The 22,886-nt window shown below is 45.7% G+C and overlaps 1 pseudogene; it reads left to right on the forward strand.

Annotated features, from left to right (window-relative positions):
• The window catches only part of LOC121002451, a 62,763-nt pseudogene extending 41,061 nt beyond the window's left edge, over positions 1-21,702 (forward strand).
• Positions 21,703-22,886: the final 1,184 nt, after the last annotated feature.

A 22,886-nucleotide genomic window follows, 5' to 3' on the forward strand; every position in this document is an offset into this window, starting at 1 on the left:
TCTGGTACGTCCTGCAGAACCAACCTATCCACACAATCGGTCCAGTGGCTCTCTGTCCTTTCATTTGAGTCCAAGGAAACAGGAAAATTTTGCTTTTAGGTTCAGCTCTGAGCCCACTTTAATAGCAAGACGCTTCTGCTTCTCGGCAGCTATGTGGGCAGACAGGTGCTTGGAATACTCTTTCAATCTGGTGTATGAGAAATTATACATCGGTGTCACGCTGTACAGAGTCATTTTTTGCAGACATGCAGAGGTCAAGCTTCCGGGAGGATACCTCGAGCTGTCAAAATGACTGCTCCTTCATGCCGATGACCTACTTCTGGGGGTTAACACCCCATCGGTTGATGTTTGCATATCCTTGCGATAAATGATGTTCCCGTTCACTGACTGTAAACAGAGATCTTGACAGACAAATGTATCAAACTCTGCCGACATCTTTCTAGGCGTCACGTCTCCAGTCCCCTGACCAGCCAGATTTACCAGCATCTGTTCCAGGACATGAAGCAGTGGAATTACATCGTTCATCCCGTAGTCCTGGCAAATGACAAATAACGTGGCCTCCTCAAAGGGCCTGAGCAAACGGCAGGTGTCACGCATGAGCTGCCACTGGCTGACATCGAATTTACACAGGGGACTACTCCTGTCCACTTGGATCATCAAGAAATCGTTGATGGCCTTTCTCTGTTTGTATAGGCGGTCAAACATATAGAGGGTGGAATTCCAATGAGTGGAAACGTAGCATATCAGCCTATGTGGGGGGATGCCATTCTGTCTTGCAGATGGGTGGAAGACTTCAGGAACCACTTCACAACCAGATTGAACACGTGTGCCATGCAGGGCACATGGCTCAGCCCTTTTTGGCGCAGGTGTCACGCATGAGCTGCCACTGGCTGACATCGAAGTTACACAGGGGAGTACTCCTGTCCGCTTGGATCATCAAGAAATCGTTGATGGCCTTTCTCTGTTCGTACAGTCGGTCCAACATATGGAGGGTGGATTTCCAATGGGTGGAAACATCACATATCAGCCTACAATGACTATCTCCTACTAACTATTTATATTATATATATGAGTTTACTAACTATCTAATGTAATTTGATAAGGAATAGGATCCAGAGCAAAGCAATGTCACTGTCCTCTCTATCAGAACTGCAAAAAAACTGCAGAAAATGGCTGCTGCAGAGTTTATCATGTAGTAAAGGGGTAGGAATCTTTCCTATTGGTTGCTAAGGATGTTGCTAAACTCTGACAAACATATTGCATCCCTCTCATTGGCCAACAAGCAAGAAAAAAACTAATCTAGAATATTCACGAATATAATGATTACCAATATATAGCACTATATTCTACATCTTCGCGAATCCTCAAAGTGCCGATATTTGCAATAAAAATTCGCAATTAGAATATTTGTGATCAACACTAGTTCTTCCCATTGTCAGTCACCATGGTTCCAATTTTCAGTTGTCGCGGAGAAAGCCAGAATTCGATTTCATGCTGAAAGACATGGAGCAGTTCCTCCCCTGTGTGACTCAGTTCGCGCAGGCAAACAAGGTGCAGAACAGCGTAAGAGTGATGAGAGGGGTTGCACATAGCTTACATACACTACATGCCTCCAACATAATTCTTGGATCTCTACATAAAAATAATTTATTTGGTGTAAATCGCACAAGGGGCATAGTTGGAGACATTAACTTCACAAGAGATACAGAGCAACGGAGTTTGCTTTGAAAATAAAAAGTTTACAACTGCGTAATTATGCCCATACAGCAAAAGGAGGTGTACAGTCACCCATCAATTTTTGGCAAAAAAGACAGTTTAACATAACAAATTTCATCACTATGTAATTCGGCCCATACTGCAAAAGGAGGTGTACAATCACCCATACATTTTCCAAAAAAAAGCCAGTGTCACATAAAGAATTTTAACACTAAGTAGTTCGGTCCATACCGCAAAAGAAGGTGTACAATCACCCATACATTTTTCCAAAAAAAGCCTGTTTTACATAAAAAAAAGTTCACCACTATGTAATTCGGTGCATACCGCAAAAGGTTTACAATCACCCATCAATTTTCCAGAGGAAAATATGTTTACAATAAAACATTTCACCAATGAAAGGATAATGGAATTCGGTTCATACAGGAGAAAGTCTGCAATCACCCATCAATTATTTCCAAAAAAAGCCTTTTTCACATAATAATTTCACCACTAAGTAATTCGGTCCATACCGCAAAAAGGGCGTCACCACATATAACTGCACCGCTGAACGGTAATTAGTCCCTAATTTTTTTCTACTTTTACACAACACAAAATGCTTTTCAACAGATGAGTGCAATGCTGGACGGCGAATATATGTTTATTTTGCCACTAATACACGGCAAACGGGGCTGTTAAATATATCACTGCTCCGCTGAATGGCAATTAGGCCCTAATTTTTTTCTATTTTTACACTACACAAAAGACTTTTCAACAGATAAGTGCAACGCTGGATGGAGAATATATTTTTATTTTGCCACTAATACATGGCAAACAGGGCTATAAAATATATCACTGCACCGCTGAACGGCAATTAGGCCCTAATTTTTTTCTATTTTTACACTACACAAAAGGCTTTTCAAAAGATAAGTGCAATGCTGGACGGCGAATATATGTTTATTTTGCCACTAATACACGGCAAACAGGGCTATAAAATATATCACTGCACCGCTGAACGGCAATTAGGCCCTAATTTTTTTGTATTTTTACACTACAAAAAAGGCTTTTCAACAGATGAGTTCAACACTGGACGGCCAATATATTTTAAGTTCACCATACATAGAAAACTGGGCTTTAGAGTATATCACTGTGCCGGACAAGGGCAATTAGGCACTAATGTATTTTAACTTTTACAAAACAATACAGGCTTTTCAACAGATAACTGCAATGCTGGATTGCGATTATATTTTTATTTTGCCACTAATACATGGCAAATTGGGCTTTACAATATTTCACTGCACCGCAGAACGGCAATTAGACCCTAGTTTTTTTAACTTTTACAGAACATAACAGGCTTTTCAACAGATAAGTAGAACGCTGGACGGCAAATATATATTTATTTCGCCACTAATACATGGCAAACAGGGTTGTAGAATATATCACTGCACAGCTGAACGGCAATTAGGCCCTAGTTTTGTTCTACTTTTACACAACACAAAAGGCTTTTCATCAGATAAGTGCAATGCTGAATGGCGAATATATTTTATTTCGCCAGTAATACACAGCAAAAAAGGGCTTTAAAACGGATAACTGTACCACTGAGCGGCAAATATATTTTACTTTTACCACTAATACACAACAAAAAGGGCTGTAATTTTTGCACTTCACCACACAATGGCTAATAAGCCCTTTTTTTCCCACTAATACAAGCCAAAAAAATGCTTCAGAACATATAACTGCACCGCACTAGGGCAAATGAAACATAGAAATATTTCCTTGTAATAACCACTGTTAATGCCTGTATCAAACAACACTTGCAACCTAATAAGAACGGTTTGCTGGAATTACAGAGGTTTATAATGGCAATTTGGATCCCTAGTCAGTGCTGCAAGGTGTAATAGAATTGTTCCTATTACCCAGGCTGTCACCTCCCCGACTGAACCCTGTTCAACAGACATGATGTGGAATTATTTCTCCCTATCCTTTCCCTATACCTTGAATAATCTTTCCCTGCACTTGTAAATAGTTATTTTTTTAGCACAATGATGTTTTTTCTATCACTGTCCCTAGCACCTGCAGACGTCTCTCCCTGCATTAAGTACACTGGTAAAAGGCAGAATCTAAGATGGCTGCTGCTATTTATAGGGCTATGACATCACAGGCCTACTTTAAATCTATCCCAAAAAGGATATCTTAGATTCAAGGTGCTGATAGTGTCATTCAGAAAAACTTAACACACACGCTACCGTGCAGATACAAGTCTAATTCTGTGATTAAAGGTATATCTGTCACACAGCGCAAAAAAAATAGGCCTCACATTTCTATTCAACCAAATCTGTACTGTTTTAGCTGGTCAAATTATTTGTAGTGACCGTAAAAGCACAGTTTTTGTTCTGGGTTGAAAAACTATTCCCAAATTTGCCATTCTCAAAATAAGTAGTTTCTGCTATATCAGGCCTACTTTAAATCTATCCCAAAAAGGATATCTTAGATTCAAGGTGCTGATAGTGTCATTCAGAAAAACTTAACACACACGCTACCGTGCAGATACAAGTGTAATTATGTGATTAAACGTATACCTGTCACACAGCGCAAAAAAAATAGGCCTCACATTTCTATTCAACCAAATCTGTACTGTTTTAGCTCGTCAAATTATTTGTAGTGACCGTAAAAGCACAGTTTTTGTTCTGGGTTGAAAAACTATTCCCAATTTTGTGATTCTCAAAATAAGTAGTTTCTGCTATATCAGGCCTACTTTAAATCTATCCCAAAAAGGATATCTTAGATTCAAGGTGCTGATAGTGTCATTCAGAAAAACTTAACACACATGCTACCGTGCAGATACAAGTCTAATTCTGTGATTAAACGTATACCTGTCACACAGCTCAAAAAAAATAGGCCTCACATTTCTATTCAACCAAATCTGTACTGTTTTAGCTGGTCAAATTATTTGTAGTGACCGTAAAAGCACAGTTTTTGTTCTGGGTTGAAAAACTATTCCCAAATTTGCCATTTTCAAAATTGTGGGGAACGGGAACAATGAGGAAAACATCTAATAAGGGACGCGGACGCGGACGTGGACATGGTCGTGGTGGTGTTAGTGGACCCTCTGGTGCTGGGAGAGGACGTGGCCGTTCCGCCACAGCCACACGTCCTAGTGAACCAACTACCTCAGGTCCCAGTAGCAAGCAGAATTTACAGCGATATTTAGTGGGGCCCAATGCCGTTCTAAGGATGGTAAGGCCTGAGCAGGTACAGGCATTAGTCAATTGGGTGGCCGACAGTGCATCCAGCACGTTCACATTATCTCCCACCCAGTCTTCTGCAGAAAGCGCACAGATGGCGCATGAAAACCAAGCCCATCAGTCTGTCACATCACCCCCATGCATATCAGGGAAACTGTCTGAGCCTCAAGTTATGCAGCAGTCTCTTATGATGTTTGAAGACTCTGCTGCCAGGGTTTCCCAAGGGCATCCACCTAGCCCTTCCCCAGGGGTGGAAGAGATAGAATGCACTAACGCACAACCACTTATGTTTCCTGATGATGAGGACATGGGAATACCACCTCAGCACGTCTCTGATGATGACGAAACACAGGTGCCAACTGCTGCGTCTTTCTGCAGTGTGCAGACTGAACAGGAGGTCAGGGATCAAGACTGGGTGGAAGACGATGCAGGGGACGATGAGGTCCTAGACCCCACATGGAATAAAGGTCATGCCTCTGACTTTCACAGTTTGGAGGAAGAGGAAGTGGTGAGACCGAGCCAACAGCGTAGCAAAAGAGGGAGCAGTGGGCAAAATCAGAACACCCGCCGCCAAGAGACTCCGCCTGCTACTGACCGCCGCCATCTGGGACCGAGCACCCCAAAGGCAGCTTCAAGGAGTTCCCTGGCATGGCACTTCTTTAAACAATGTGCTGACGACAAGACCCGAGTGGTTTGCACGCTGTGCCATCAGAGCCTGAAGCGAGGCATTAACGTTCTGAACCTTAGCACAACCTGCATGACCAGGCACCTGCATGCAAAGCATGAACTGCAGTGGAGTAAACACCTTAAAAACAAAGAAGTCACTCAGGCTCCCCCTGCTACCTCTTCTGCTGATGCCGCCTCGGCTTTTTCTGCTGCTGCCGCCGCCTCGGCCTCTTCCTCCGCCTCTGGAGGAACGTTGGCACCTGCCGCCCAGCAAACATGGGATGTACCACCAACACCACCACCTGCGTCACCAAGCATCTCAACCATGTCACACGGCAGCGTTCAGCTCTCCATCTCACAAACATTTGAGAGAAAGCATAAATTCCCACCTAGCCACCCTCGATCCCTGGCCCTGAATGCCAGTATTTCTAAACTACTGGCCTATGAAATGCTGTCATTTAGGCTGGTGGACACAGACAGCTTCAAACAGCTCATGTCGCTTGCTGTCCCACAGTATGTTGTTCCCAGCCGCCACTACTTCTCCAAGAGAGCCGTGCCTTCCCTGCACAACCAAGTGTCCGCTAAAATCAAGTGTGCACTGCGCAACGCCATCTGTGGCAAGGTCCACCTAACCACAGATACGTGGACCAGTAAGCACGGCCAGGGACGCTATATCTCCCTAACTGCACACTGGGTAAATGTAGTGGCGGCTGGGCCCCAGGCGGAGAGCTGTTTGGCGCACGTCCTTCCGCCGCCAAGGATCGCAGGGCAACATTCTTTGCCTCCTGTCTCCTCCTCCTCCTACTCAGCTTCTTCCTCCTCTTCTTCCACCTACTCATCCAGTCAGCCACACACCTTCACCACCAACTTCAGCACAGCCCGGGGTAAACGTCAGCAGGCCATTCTGAAACTCATATGTTTGGGGGACAGGCCCCACACCGCACAGGAGTTGTGGCGGGGTATAGAACAACAGACCGACGAGTGGTTGCTGCCGGTGAGCCTCAAGCCCGGCCTGGTGGTGTGCGATAATGGGCGAAATCTCGTTGCAGCTCTAGGACTAGCCGGTTTGACGCACATCCCTTGCCTGGCGCATGTGCTGAATTTGGTGGTGCAGAAGTTCATTCGCAACTACCCCGACATGTCAGAGCTGCTGCATAACGTGCGGGCCGTCTGTTCGCGTTTCCGGCGTTCACACCCTGCTGCTGCACGCCTGTCTGCGCTACAGCGTAACTTCGGCCTTCCTGCTCACCGCCTCATATGCGATGTGCCCACCAGGTGGAACTCCACCTTGCACATGCTGGACAGACTGTGCGAGCAGCAGCAGGCCATAGTGGAGTTTCAGCTGCTGCACGCACGGGTCAGTCGCACTGTGGATCAGACCCACTTCACCACCAATGACTGGGCCTCCATGCGAGACATGTGTGCCCTGTTGCGCTGTTTCGAGTACTCCACCAACATGGCCAGTGGCGATGACGCCGTTATCAGCGTTACAATACCACTTCTATGTCTCCTTGAGAAAACACTTAGGGCGATGATGGAAGAGGAGGTGGCCCAGGAGGAAGAGGAGGAAGAGGGGTCATTTTTAGCACTTTCAGGCCAGTCTCTTCGAAGTGACTCAGAGGGAGGTTTTTTGCAACACCAGAGGCCAGGTACAAATGTGGCCAGACAGGGCCCACTACTGGAGGACGAGGATGAGGAGGAGGTGGAGGAGGATGAGGATGAAGCATGTTCACAGCGGGGTGGCACCCAAAGCAGCTCGGGCCCATCACTGGTGCGTGGCTGGGGGGAAACACAGGACGATGACGATACGCCTCCCACAGAGGACAGCTTGTCCTTACCTCTGGGCAGCCTGGCACACATGAGCGACTACATGCTGCAGTGCCTGCGCAACGACAGCAGAGTTGCCCACATTTTAACGTGTGCGGACTACTGGGTTGCCACCCTGCTGGATCCCCGGTACAAAGACAATGTGCCCACCTTACTTCCTACACTGGAGCGTGATAGGAAGATGCGCGAGTACAAGCGCACGTTGGTAGACGCGCTACTGAGAGCATTCCCAAATGTCACAGGGGAACCAGTGGAAGCCCAAGGCAAAGGCAGAGGAGGAGCAAGAGGTCGCCAACGCAGCTGTGTCACGCCCAGCTCCTCTGAGGGCAGGGTTAGCATGGCAGAGATGTGGAAAAGTTTTGTCACCACGCCACAGCTAACTGCACCACCACCTGATACGGAACGTGTTAGCAGGAGGCAACATTTCACTAACATGGTGGAACAGTACCTGTGCACACCCCTCCACGTACTGACTGATGGTTCAGCCCCATTTAACTTCTGGGTCTCCAAATTGTCCACGTGGCCAGAGCTAGCCTTTTATGCCTTGGAGGTGCTGGCCTGCCCGGCGGCCAGCGTTTTGTCTGAACGTGTATTCAGCACGGCAGGGGGCGTCATTACAGACAAACGCAGCCGCCTGTCTACAGCCAATGTGGACAAGCCAATGAACCAGGCATGGATCCCACAGGACCTGTCCATCCCTTGTGCAGATTAGACATTAATTACCTCCCCTTAACAATATATTATTGTACTCCAGGGCACTTCTTCATTCAATCCTATTTTTATTTTCATTTTACCATTATATTGCGGGGCAACCCAAAGTTGAATGAACCTCTCCTCTGTCTGGTTGCCGGGGCCTAAATATGTGACAGTGGCCTGTTCCAGTGGTGGGTGACGTGAAGCCTGATTCTCTGCTATGACATGAAGACTGATTCTGTGCTGACATGAAGCCTGAATCTCTGTTACGGGACCTCTCTCCTCTGTCTGGGTGCCGGGGCCTAAATATGTGACAGTGGCCTGTTCCAGTGGTGGGTGACGTGAAGCCTGATTCTCTGCTATGAAATGAAGACTGATTCTCTGCTGACATGAAGCCTGAATCTCTGTTATGGGACCTCTCTCCTCTGCCTGGTGCCTGGGCCTAAATGTGTGACAGTGGCCTGTTCCAGTGGTGGGTGACGTGAAGCCTGATTCTCTGCTATGACATGAAGACTGATTCTCTGCTGACATGAAGCCTGAATCTCTGTTATGGGACCTCTCTCCTCTGCCTGGGTGCCTGGGCCTAAATATGTGACAGTGGCCTGTTCCAGTGGTGGGTGACGTGAAGCCTGATTCTCTGCTATGACATGAAGACTGATTCTCTGCTGACATGAAGCCTGAATCTCTGTTACGGGACCTCTCTTCTCTGCCTGGGTGCCTGGGCCTAAATATGTGACAGTGGCCTGTTCCAGTGGTGGGTGACGTGAAGCCTGATTCTCTGCTATGACATGAAGACTGATTCTCTGCTGACATGAAGCCAGATTCTCTGCTATGACATGAAGAGACTGATTCTCTGCTGACATGAAGCCAGATTCTCTGCTATGGCATGAAGAGACTGATTCTCTGCTGACGTGAAGCCCGATTCTCTGCTATGGGACCTCTGTCCAATTGATATTGGTTAATTTTTTTTAATATTTTTTTTTTTTAATTCATTTCCCTATTCACATTTGTTTGCAGGGGATTTACCTACATGTTGCTGCCTTTTGCAGCCCTCTAGCTCTTTCCTGGGCTGTTTTACAGCCTTTTTAGTGCCGAAAAGTTCGGGTCCCCATTGACTTCAATGGGGTTCGGGTTCGGGACGAAGTTCGGGTCGGGTTCGGATCCCGAACCCGAACATTTCCGGGAATTTCGGCCGAACTTCTCGAACCCGAACATCCAGGTGTTCGCTCAACTCTAATTTTGTGTAGTGTAAAAGTAGAAAAAAATGATGGCCTAATTGCTGTTCAGTGGTGCAGTGATATATTCTACAGCCCTGTTTGCCGTGTATTAGTGGCAAAATAAAAATATATTCACTATCCAGCATTGCACTGATTTGTTGAAAAGCCTTTTGTGTAATGTAAAAGGCAACACAGAGTTTCAGCTCCCTCCAAAGATGTTCTATTGGATTTAGGTCTGGAGACTGGCTAGGCCACTCCAGAACCTTGATATGCTTCTTATGGAGCCACTCCTTGGTTATCCTGGCTGTGTGCTTTGGGTCGTTGTCATGTTGGAAGACCCAGCCACGACCCATCTTCAATGCTTTGACTAAGGGAAGGGGGTTGTTGTTCAAAATCTCACAATAAATGGACCCATTCATTCTCTCTTTAATACAGTGCAGTTGTCCTGTCACCTTCGCAGAAAAGTAACCCCAAAGCATGATGTTACCATCCCCATGCTTCACAATAGGGATGGTGTTCTTGGGATGCAACTCATCCTCCTTTTTCGTACAAACAAGTGAAGTTTAGACTAAAAAGTTCTACTTTGGTCTCATCTGACCACGTGGCTTTCTCCCATGCCTCCACTGGATCATCCAGATGGTCATTGGCAAACTTCAGACGGGCCTGGACATGTGATGATTTGAGCAGAGGAACCTTCCATGCAATGCAGGATTTGAAACCATGACGGCGTAGTGTTCTACCAACAGTGACCTTTGAAACTGTGGTCCCTGCTCTCTTCATGTCATTGACCAGCTCCTCCCTTGTAGTTCTGGGCTGATTCCTCACCTTTTTTATCATCAATGATACCCCACGAGGTGAGATTTTGCATGGAGCCCCAGTCCGAGGGAGAATGGGAGTCGTCTTTAGCCTCTTCCATTTTCTAACAATTGCTCCAACGGTTGATCTATTTTCACCAAGCTGTTTGGCAATTGCCCCGTAGCCCTTTCCAGCCTTGTGGAGGTCCCCAATTTTGTCTCTGGTGTCTTTTGACAGCTCTGGTCTTTGCCCATGTTAGTAGTTTGCGTCTGACTGACTGGGGGTGGACAGGGGTCTTTAACCTCTTAAGGACACATGACGTACCGGTAAGTCATGATGTCCTGGTACTTAAGGACACATGACGTACCGGTACGTCATGTGTTGTTCTGATCACTGCCGCCCGACCGGCAGTGATCGGAACCCGGTGCCTGCTCAAATCATTGAGCAGGCACCTAGGCTAAATGGGGGGGGGGGGGGGGTCCCGTGACCCCCCCATGTCGGCAATCGCGGCAAACCGCAGGTCAATTCAGACCTGCGGTTTGCTGCGATTTCTGCAGTTTCTGGTCCCCGCGGTCCCTGACCGCGGGTATCAGAAACTTTATATGCCTAAAATAACATTTTATTAACCCCCCCTGCACCCCCGAATGATTTTATGGTGGCGGGAGGTGCAGGGGGAGGGTTGCGGGCGGTGTGGGCGGTGCGGGAGGCGGGCGGTGCGGCAGGCGGGATCGCGATCCCCCGCCCGCCTCCCCTTGTATAATCGTTGGCTTCTAGTGGGTATACCAGGGTGCCAGCACATTGCTGGCACCCTGGTATAAACGGCTGACATCTGCGATGCGATTTCAGCCGTTTAACCCTTTCCATACAGCGGTCCGTACGGACCGCTGTATGGAAAAGGTTAACAGCGCAGGGAGCTCCCTCTCCCATAGGGGGGCTGCTGTGCCTTTGCAGCCCCCCGATGGGGAGGGAGAGAGCCCCCAGACAGCCCCCCGACAGATCCCCTCCTTACCCTTCCCCGTCTGCGCAGTTCTGACCAGTACTGAGCAGACGGGGAAGGTTCCCATGGCAACAGGACGCCTCTCAGGCGTCCTGCTGTCCATGGTGCTGAACAGATCTGTGCTAAAAGGCATAGATCTGTTCAGACAAGTGTAAAATACAGTGCAGTACAATATATATTGTACTGTACTGTATTATACAGACATCAGACCCACTGGATCTTCAAGAACCAAGTGGGTCTGGGTCAAAAAAAAAGTCAATAAAACTGAAAAAAAAGTAAAAATCAAAAAACACATTTATCACTGATTAAAAATGAAAAAAATAAAATTCCCTACACATGTTTGGTATCGCCGCGTCCGTAACGACCTGATCTATAAAATGGTTATGTTACTTTACCCGAACGGTGAACGCCATAAAAATAAAAAATAAAAAACGATGATGAAATTGAAATTTTGCCCACCTTACTTCCCAAAAAAGGTAATAAAAGTGATCAAAAAAGTCGCATGTACGCCAAAATTGTAACAATCAAACCGTCATCTCATCTCATCCTGCAAAAATCATACCCTACCCAAGATAATCGCCCAAAAACTGAAAAAACTATGGCTCTTAGACTATGGAAACACTAAAACATGATTTTCTTTGTTTAAAAAATGAAATCATTGTGTAAAACTTACATGAATAAAAAAAAGTATACATATTAGGTATCGCCGCGTATCGACCGACTCTATAAAAATATCACATGATCGAACACATCAGGTGACCACCGTAAAAAAATAAAAATAAAAACGGTGTAAAAAAAGCTATTTTTTGTCATCTTACGTCACAAAAAGTATAATAGCAAGCAATCAAAAAGTCATATGCACCCCAAAATAGATGCCAATCAAACCGTCATCTCATCCCGCAAAAAATGAGACCCTACTTAAGATAATCGCCCAAAAACTGAAAAAACTATGGCTCTTAGACTATGGAGACACTAAAACATTTTTTTTGTTTTAAAAATGAAATCATTGTGTAAAACTTACATAAATAAAAAAAATTGTATACATATTAGGTATCGCCGCGTCCGTGACAACCTGCTCTATGAAATTACCACATGATCTAACCTGTCAGATGAATGTTGTAAATAACAAAAAAAATAAACGGTGCCAAAAAAGCTATTTCTTGTTACCTTGCCGCACAAAAAGTGTAATATAGAGCAACCAAAAATCATATGAACCCTAAACTAGTACCAACAAAACTGCCAACCTATCCCGTAGTTTCTAAAATGGGGTCACTTTTTTGGAGTTTCTACTCTAGGGGTGCATCAGGGGGGCTTCAAATGGGACATGGTGTCAAAAAAAACTGTCCAGCAAAACCTGCCTTCCAAAAACCGTATGGCATTCCTTTCCTTCTGCGCCCTGCCGTGTGCCCGTACAGCTGTTTACGACCACATATGGGGTGTTTCTGTAAACTACAGAATTAGGGCCATAAATAATGAGTTTTGTTTGGCTGCTAACCCTTGCTTTGTAACTGGAAAAAAAATATTAAAATGGAAAATCTGCCAAAAAAGTGAAATTTTGAAATTGTATCTCTATTTTCCATTAAATCTTGTGCAACACCTAAAGGGTTAACAAAGTTTGTAAAATCAGTTTTGAATACCTTGAGGGGTGTAGTTTCTTAGATGGGGTCACTTTTATGGAGTTTATAATCTAGGGGTGCATCAGGGGGGCTTCAAATGGGACATGGTGCCAAAAAAACAGTCCAGCAAAATCAGCCCTCCAAAAACCAAACGGCGCACCTTTCACTCTACGCCCCACTGTGTGGCCGTACAGTAGTTTACGGCCACATATGGGGTGTTTCTGTAAACAGCAGAGTCAGGGCAATAAAGATACAGTCTTGTTTGGCTGTTAACCCTTGCTTTGTTAGTGGAAAAAATGGGTTAAAATGGAAAATTAGGCAAAAAAATGAAATTCTCAAATTTCATCGCCATTTGCCAATAAATCTTGTGCAACACCTAAAGGGTAAATGACATATGTAAAATCAGTTTTGAATACCTTGAGGGGTGTAGTTTATTAGATGGGGTCACTTTTATGGAATTTCTACTCTAGGGGTGCATCAGGGGGGCTTCAAATGGGACATGGTGTAAATAAACCAGTCCATAAAAATCAGCCTTCCAAAAACCAAACGGCGCACCTTTCACTCTACGCCCCGCTGTGTGGCCGTACAGTTGTTTACGGCCACATATTGGGTGTTTCTGTAAACGGCAGAGTCAGTGCAATAAAGATACAGTCTTGTTTGGCTGTTAACCCTTGGTTTGTTAGTGGAAAAAATGGGTTAAAATGAAAAATTAGACAAAAAAATGAAATTCTCAAATTTCCTCCCCATTTGCCAATAACTCTTGTGCAACACCTAAAGGGTTAACAACGTATGCAAAATCAGTTTTGAATACCTTGAGGGGTGTAGTTTCTTAGATGGGGTCAATTTTGGGTGGTTTCTATTATGTAAGACTCGCAAAGTGACTTGAGACCTGAACTGGTCCCTAAAAATTGAGTTTCAAAAAAATTTCAAGATTTGCTTCTAAACTTCTAAGCCTTATAACATCCCCAAAAAATAAAATATCATTCCCAAAACAATTCAAACATGAAGTAAACATATGGGGAATGTAAAGTCATCACAATTTTTGGGGGTATTACTATGTATTACAGAAGTAGAGAAACTAAAACTTTGAAATTTGCAAATTATAATAATAATTTTTTTGACTTCATTTTACCAGTGTCATGAAGTACAATATGTGACGAAAAAACAATCTCAGAACGGCCTGGATAGGTCAAAGCGTTTTAAAGTTATCAGCACTTAAAGGGACTCTGGTCAGATTTGCAAAAAATGGCCTGGTCCTAAGGTGTAAAAAGGCTGTGTCCTTAAGGGGTTAAAGAGCTCAGACAGGTGCTAATAAGTTAGATTAATGAGTGGAGTAGAGGTGGAGTTTTTAAAGGCACAGTAACAGGTCTTTGAGAGCCAAAATTCTTGGGTTTCTCAGGTGTTCAAATAATTATGTTCATACAATGTGATTTCCTGATTTTTTTTTTATTCTGTCTCTCAGAGTGGGAATGCACCTACAATGTGGGAGAACTTGCAAAATCGCAGGGTGTTCAAATACTTCTGTTTCTCACTGTATATGTTAAAAAGGCTTTTGTAGTGGAAAAGTGGAAAAAAATAAGGGCCTATTTGCTGTTCAGCGGTGCAGTTATATGTGGTAAAGCCCTTTTTGCGGTATGGACCGAATTACGTAGTGGTGAAATTCATTATGCTAAACAGGCTTTTTATGGGAAAATTGATGGGTGATTGTAGACCTCCTTTTGCTGTATAGACCGAATTAAGTCGTCGTGGGTCCTGCAGTAAACTTAATGAAGACGCTGATGACAACACAACAGCATACTTTGCCTTTACCATCTATTTACAATTAAATCAAGCAGCTTCAGTAAGTTGAAAACATTCATGTGTTTTTATCTGCTCTGTCTGCATTCGATCTCTACAGCACACAAGACATGACAGGAGAGCCTCTGCTTTGGAGTCCAAGTCCGCTTTCTTAAGACCAGGAGTTCCATCAGAAATGTGCGTAACATTCTTGCTCCCTGTGCAAAGCCATAACAAAAGGACTTTGTAGGCAAAATAAAAATATATTCATTGTTGAAAAGCCTTGTGTAGTGTAAAAGTTGAAAAAAATTAAGGGCCTACTTGCCGTTCAGCAGTGCAGTTATATGTGGTAAAGCCCCTTTTGCTGTGAAATTTTTTATGTGACACAGGCTTTTTTTTCCGGAAAATGTATGGGTGATTGTACACCTCCTTTTGCGGTATGGACCGAATTACCGTATTTTTTGTCCCATAAGAGTGGGGGGAAAATTCCCCTGCGTCTTATGGGGCGAATGCTGCCATTTTACATCGCAGTCTGCGATGCTGCAGCATCGCAGACTGCGATGTATCAGCTTGACGGGGGAGGGAGGAGGGGCCGGTGTCATGCAAATGCGGCGGGGCCGGTGCGGTCACTGTACTCCGGCCCCACCGCTCACTTACTTCCTTAATGCCTAAACATTTTAGAATAATTGCTTTCATTGAAGTTCCGATCCGATCCCCAATCCCATCTGTACCTTACTAAATGTCCTGTAAGGCAGAGCAGGGCGGGCGGCCGGCCGTAACTCACTGACGTCACGTGCCTGCGCCGCCTACTTCATTCATAAAGTAGGCGGCGCAGGCACGTGACATCAGTGAGTTCCGGCCGGCCGCCTGCCCTGCTCTGCCTGCTACAGGACATTTAGTAAGGTACAGATGGGGCTGGGAATCGGAACTTCAATGAAAGCTATTATTATAAAATGTTTAGGCAATAAAGCAGTGAGTGAGCGGTTGGGCCCAGTACAGTGACCGCACCGGCCCCGCCGCATTTGCATGCCACCGGCCCCTCCCACAGGTATATTAGGGCATATGTGGATGTCACTATTATGGGGTGGGGGATATGCGGATGGCACTGTTATGGGGGGGAGATCTGTGCATGACACTGTTATGGGGGGTGATCTGTGGATGGCACTGTTATGGGGGGGTGATCTGTGGATGCCACTATTATGGGGTGGGGGATATGTGGATGGCACTGTTATGGGGTGGGGGATCTGTGGGTGACACATATATAGCAGTGCCATCCACAGATCCACCCCCCATAACAGTGCCATCCACAGATCCCCCTCCATACCAGTGCCATCCACAGATAACCCCCCATAACAGTGCCATCCACAGATCTCCCCCCCATAACAGTGCCATCCACAGATCACCCCCCATAACAGTGCCATCCACAGATCACCCCCCATAACAGTGCCATCCACAGATCAACCCCCCATAACAGTGCCATCCACAGATCCCCCCATAACAGTGCCATCCACAGATCCCCCATAACAGTGCCATCCACAGATCCCCCATAACAGTGCCACCCACAGATCCCCCACAATAACAGTGCCATCCACAGATCCCCCATAGTAGTGTCATGCACAGACCACCATTAGTTAAAAACCCACCAAAAGCACACCTTTTGGTTAAAAAAAATGTTTTTCTTATTTTCCTCCTCAAAAACCTAGGTGCGTCTTATGGGCTGGTGCGTCTTATAGGGCGAAAAATACGGTACTTAGTGGTGAAATTTTTAATTTCAAAGCAAACTCCGCTCCTCTGTATCTCTTGTGAAGTCAATGTCTCCAACTATGCCACTCGCGCGATTTACACCAAATACATTATTTTCATGTAGAGATCCAAGAATTATGTTGGAGGCATGTAGTGTATGCAAGCCATGTGCGACCGCTCTCATCACTCTCACCCTGTTCTGCACCTGGTTTGCCTCGGTGAACAGAGTCACACAGGGGAGGAACTGCTCCGTGTCCTTCAGCAAGAAATCAAATCCTGGCTTTCTCCGTGACAACTAAAAATCGGAGCTATGGCGACCGACAACGGGAAGAACATGGTGTCGGCCAGGGCTTTTTTTCTGGCGGAACGCGCCGGAACGGCGTTCCGCCACCTATTTTTGCCGACTCGCCCCGCCCCCCTTTAGTTACTGGGCCCAGCCGGCCCGCTGCTAGTGGCGTTGCTAGAGGGGGCGAGGGGGGGCAATCGCCCCCCCTATGTTGTTCTTTGCCCCCTCGGGTGCCCCCCCGCTGATTCTCCCAGGTGAATACTAATGAGCGCTTCCATTATGGAAGCGCTCATTAGTGTACCGAAGGACCAGGAAGTGGTGAATGTTCTGTACTTACCACTTCCTGGTCCTCGGCTGTCGGCTGTGCAGGGCTGCGCACAGCGTGAGGGCGCTCTGTGACCTCACACTGTGCGCGCCAGTTCAGAGCACAGTCGACTGAGGAGAAAGAAAATTGCAGGCGGCGTCCGTCCAGGAGCAGGAGAGGTAAGTGGTTTTTTATTTTATAAAAAATGTGGCTGCTGGGGGCATAATGGGGGCTTATTGGAGGCATATGGGGGCTAATTGGAGGCATATGGGGGCTATGAGGGATAATTGGAGGCATATGGGGGCTAATTGGAAGCATATGGGGGCTAATTGGAGGCATATGGGGGCTATGGGGGCTAATTGGAGGCATATGGGGCTGATTGGAGGCATATGGGGGCTAATTGGAGGCATATGGGGGCTAATTGGAGGCATATGGGGGCTATGGGGGCTAATTGGAGGAATATGGGGGCTAATTTGAGGCATATGGGGGCTAATTGGAGGCATGTGGGGGCTAATTGGAGGCATGTGGGGGCTATGAGGGCTAATTGGAGGCATATGGGGGCTAATTGGAGACATGTGGGGCTATGGGGGGTAATTGGAGGCATATGGGGGCTAATTGGAGACATGTGGGGCTATGGGGGGTAATTGGAGGCATATGGGGGCTAATTTGAGGCATATGGAGGCTAATTGGAGGCATATGGGGGCTAATTGGAGGCATATGGGGGCTATGGGGGCTAATTGGAGGCATATGGGGGCTAATTGGAGGCATATGGGGGCTAATGAGGCATATGGGGGCTAATGATGCATAATGGGGGCTAATTAGAGACACAATGGGGGCTAATTAGACTATTAGAGGCATATGGGGGCTAATGAGTCATATGGGGGCTAATGAGGCATAATGGGGGCTAATTAGGCATATGGGGGCTAATAAGAGGCATAATGTGGGCTAATAAGAGGCATAATGGCTTATAATGGGGCAAATAAGAGGCATAATGTGGGCTGATGAGGCATAATTGCTTATAATGGAGGCTAATGAGGCATAAGGGCTGATATGGGGGCTAATGAGAGGCATGGGGGCCGATATGGGAGTGATGAGAGGCGTAATGAGGGCTAATGAGAGGCATAATGTGTCATCCACAGATGCCCCCATAACAGTGTGTCTTCCACAGATCCACCATAACAGTACGCCTGCGCACTGACGAGAGACAGAAAGAAGGGGAAAGAATCCGCGGAAACAGAGGACTGCACAACAGATGACTAAATAGCTTCTTTTGTAAGTAAATTGTTTTATTATAAATGTATCCCTGCATACCGCAATTCTCTCGTATTTTGTAATCTTATTTATACATACTTATTTTGTTTTTGCCCCCCATTTTTGACTGTGGTATCTTTGTGCCCCCCCCCCCCCCCTATATATTGTTCCTAGAGTCGCCACTGCCGCGGGCACTGGCAGCCTGGCTGTCACGACCGTCACTGGCAATTGTACTTGCATCCCTGTTCTCTAAAGGGGCGGTTTTAGGGGGTGGTCCTAGGGGTGGGTAGGGGCGTGGCCAGGGGAGGGGGGTGAGTTCCACCACCTTTTCTCTGAGAAAAAAAGCCCTGGTGTTGGCACTGCGTCAAGGAGGGCTGAGCCATGCGCCCTGCATGACACACGTGCTCAATCTGGTTGTCAAGCGGTTCCTGAAGTCTTCCTCCCATCTGCAAGACATCTTAAAAATGGCCAGGAAACTTTGCATGCACTTCAGCCACTTGTTCACTGCAAAGCACACCCTCCTTGAGCTGCAGTGGCAGAACGGCATCCCCCAACATAGGCTGATATGCGCCGTTTCCACCCATTGGAATTCCACCCTCCATATGTTGGAATGACTATACGAACAGCGAAAGGCCATCAACGATTTCTTGATGATCCAAGCGGACAGGAGTAGTCCCCTGTGTAACTTCGATGTCAGCCAGTGGCAGATCATGTGTGACACCTGCTGTTTGCTCAGGCCCTTTGAGGAGGCCATGTTATTTGTCAGTAGCCAGGACTACGGATGAACAATGTCATTCCTCTGCTTCATGTCCTGGAACAGATGCTGGTAATTCTGGCTAGTGAGGGGACTGGAGATATGGCGCCTAGAAAGATGGCAGCAGAGTTTGATACCTATGTCTGTCAAGATCTCTGTTTACAGTCAGTGAACGGGAACATCATTTACCACAAGGATAAGCAAACACCAACCGATGGGGTGTTAATGGTCTGCTTAGCAAAACTTGTCAAAAAGAAAAATCATGCAGTGCATCCCCTTGGAGGAAACTCTTGATCCAGCACAGGTTGCTTTTCGCCTTCAAAAATAATGGAATCGTGACATGTACAGAGTGACACCGGTGGATAATTTCTCATACACCAGACTGAAAGAGTATTCCAAGCACCTGTCTGCCCACATAGTTGTTGAGAAGCAGAAGGTTCTTGCCTTTGAAGTGTGCTCAGAGCTGAACCTAAAAGCAACATTTTCCTGTTTACCTGGACTCAAAGGAAAGGAAAGAGATCCACTGGCTCTGCTTATACAGATTTCATCCAAGCATCCAATCACCAAGGCAAGCACAGAGGACCGCAGTGGCGTACCTACCATATAGGCAGACCACGCAGCTGCTATGGGGCCCGTGGGAAAGAGGGGCCCGAAGTGGAGGAGAGGCCCCGCCCCCTAATTGCTCCTGTTTATCTTTCTAAAGCTAAAGGACTTTTGATGATGTCATCAGAGGTCCTGTAAGGGACATCACATGTTCAACATCACAGGTCCTGCAGAATCTAGCAAAGGAACTGCACCAAAAATGGGGTAGTTCCTAGGTTTCAAAGGTATATCTGCCAGGACCTATGATGACATCATCACAGATCCTTCAACCCCTAACAGCAAGTATTAGAAGTTCACAAGCAGCTCTGCATTTATCCATACAGACTGGAATGGAGTGGTAAGAGGAGGTCCTCCACTTTTCATCATTTACCCCCCCCCCCCTCCATGCCCTGTTTTTACTCATTGCTCACTCATATATAATACTTCAGACAGTTACAGTGACCACTACCTCATGTACCTCACACACACAGTGACCATAATGTATAACTGACCACATATTTCTGTAAACACTGCATCTACAGTATTATACCTTCTATGTCTCACATCAATACACTGCTCTGTGTGTATATATATATATATATATATATATATACAAACACACACACACTGCATATATTACACAGTATTATACATGCAATATGTACAGATATATAGTATATACCGCAGTGCACTGATATGTGAGGTACAAGGTATAATAGATGCAGTGTGTACAGATATATAGTATATACAGCAGTGTACTGATATGTGAGGTACGAGGTATAATAGATGCAGTGTGTACAGATATATAGTATATACAGTGGTGTACTGATATGTGAGGTACGAGGTGTCAATACACTGCTGTATTTACTATATACCTGTACACACTGCATCTATTATACCTCGTACCTCACATATTACACTACTGTATACACTGCATATATTATACCCCGTACCTCACATATCAGTACACTGCTGTATATACTATATACCTGTACACACTGCATATATTATACCCTGTACCTCACATATCAGAACACTAGGGAATATACTATATACCTGTACACACTGCATCTATTATACCTCTTTTGTGTGCCAGGGCTGTTTTGTAATCCCAATCCGGCCCTGATGGCATAAATTATAAAACGCAGCAGCAAGAATAGTTCATGGAACAAAAGGAGGGGCTATAAAAGGGGAATGGGGGCCCAATTTAGATCCCTGCTATGGGGCCCAGTAATTTTTATGTATGCCCCTGGAGGACCGGATTGTGTGTACAGGGTGGTTCTGCGGGACATACACAGAGGACGATCTATTGGAGGTGTTACCAAAGACATTTACTTGCCTCCTACTCTTCCTGTATAATGGCTCCGAGGCGCTCATGGCTATCGTAGGGACGTGGTTCCAATGAAACTTTGACTGTTGTTTCAGTAAGCTGGTGATCAGTTCTCAGGACCATATATGGCTAGCAGCGATGTGGACCAGGTATGATGTGTCTGCTTGTTTTCTCTGTGTCCGTCGAACCTCGCATGGACATTTCTTATGCCAGCCATGCAGAGGACTTCAAGACTTTATGGAATGACATTCATAAATCAAAGGACGAGGTCACATTGGAGGAAGTGGACAATTTATTCCAATGTCTTTACTCACAGTTCTTCAGACACTTTAGAATCCACTTATCAGCAACCCATCTCGTCAAGGTGACGGCATCTGTGGCATCAGCGCATTGTGAAGGAAAATTGAAGTTCCTCAGTAAGGCTACTTTCACACTGCCGTTTCTGGGTCCGCCTGTGAGATCTGTTTCAAGGCTCTCACAAGCGGCCCCAAACGGATCAGTTTAGACCCAATGCATGCTGAATGGATGCGGATCCGTTCAGAATGCATCAGTTTGCCTCCGTTCAGCCTCCATTCCGCTCTGGAGGCGGACACCAAAACGCTGCTTGCAGATGTCCATCTGATGGAACTGAGCCAAACGGATCCGTCCTGACTTACAATGTGAGTCAATGGGGACGGATCCATTTTTACTGACACAATATGGTGCAATTGAAAACGGATCCGCCTCCCATTGACTTTCAATGTAAGTCAAAATGGATCCGTTTGTTCTGAACGGATACAATCGTTTGCATTATAGGTGCGGATCCGTCTGTGCAGATACCAGACGGATCTGCACCTAAACGCAGGTGTGAAAGTAGCCTAAGGACTACCTACAAATCCGAGTGCTGGGATTCATCACGAAGCTGGCCATCAATAACATCCAGTTTTGAACACATGGACGACTCTCATCTCGGACCTTGTCCACAATGTTCGTAACCCCCCGGACTTCTTATATGTCTTAGACATGATCCCTGCAGTGCTTACTACATATTAGACCGCTTCTTACCGTTCTGTTACAGAGGCTGTCAGACCTGCACATACTAAGGCTTATTTATGAAGATTTTCAGGTGTTGCCTGTACCGACCAGTTAACTTCCAGCTGTGATTGTGTAGCCTGCACTGTAGGAATAAGCTAGAGTCCGCGTGTTTACTGGACTGTCCTCCAGTTATCATCCATAACCCAATACATTTCATGATCAATATGCATTACCATCGTGGTCAGCCCGACACTGGTCGTCAATCCATTCTTGTTGATGAAGCACTTTTTTTTCCGGTTTGTCTTTTAAATCTTGTGGTTTTGCCCCTTCTCTGTTGTATTTTATGTGTGTTAATGTTCTGTTTGTTAAATAAAGGTTTTTTTTTTCTCCCCCGTTCAAAAAAAAAACTAAGAATTGGCCAAAAGCAGGAGTGGTTACAAAACACAGAAGACATGCAAATATTCAGTTCACGTGTCATCTCTGTTTTGTATCCATGCCTGGATTTTATTGGCATTAGCAATACTGATGGATTACTGACCAAATGTTGACCTAGTGAAGGTGTATGCTCCACAGACAGGATCCGTTTTTTGTGGGTTATTGTTCTGACGGCAAAATAGGGCAAATAATCTGTGACGTCAACACAAACTTACTGCTGATACCCTCTCCACTTTGTCGGGGGGCTCTACTTGTATAAGCGCTTAATAGAACAGGTTGACATCTATGTGGAATCAGCAGACGACGGTGTAAAAGGAGTGCGCATCTTCTTGGCGCTAACATCGACCTGTAAGGTTGAGTTGATACTTGAGTTATTTGGTCGGTTTTGGCCCCATGACTGCCCAAATAAGTGAAGTGTGCAGTGATTCTAAGTGCAACGCCTGTCATCTGCATGTCATACGGACTCACAGTATTATTTCACTACCAAAGCAGACTCCCTATGCGTGTTACTACAAGGCACAGTGTTCTACATCACTATAAAGGCTCTCTGCAGCCAGGAAATAGCAGTTTTTAACGTAATTTGCCGCAAATGAATTCGGATCAAACCTAATTTTTCCCAAAAAAATTGTCGAACCCGCGAATCGAATTTTTTAAAAATCCGCT

The sequence above is a fragment of the Bufo bufo genome, chromosome 5, assembly GCF_905171765.1.
Source record: "Bufo bufo chromosome 5, aBufBuf1.1, whole genome shotgun sequence".
Lineage (NCBI taxonomy): Eukaryota > Metazoa > Chordata > Amphibia > Anura > Bufonidae > Bufo > Bufo bufo.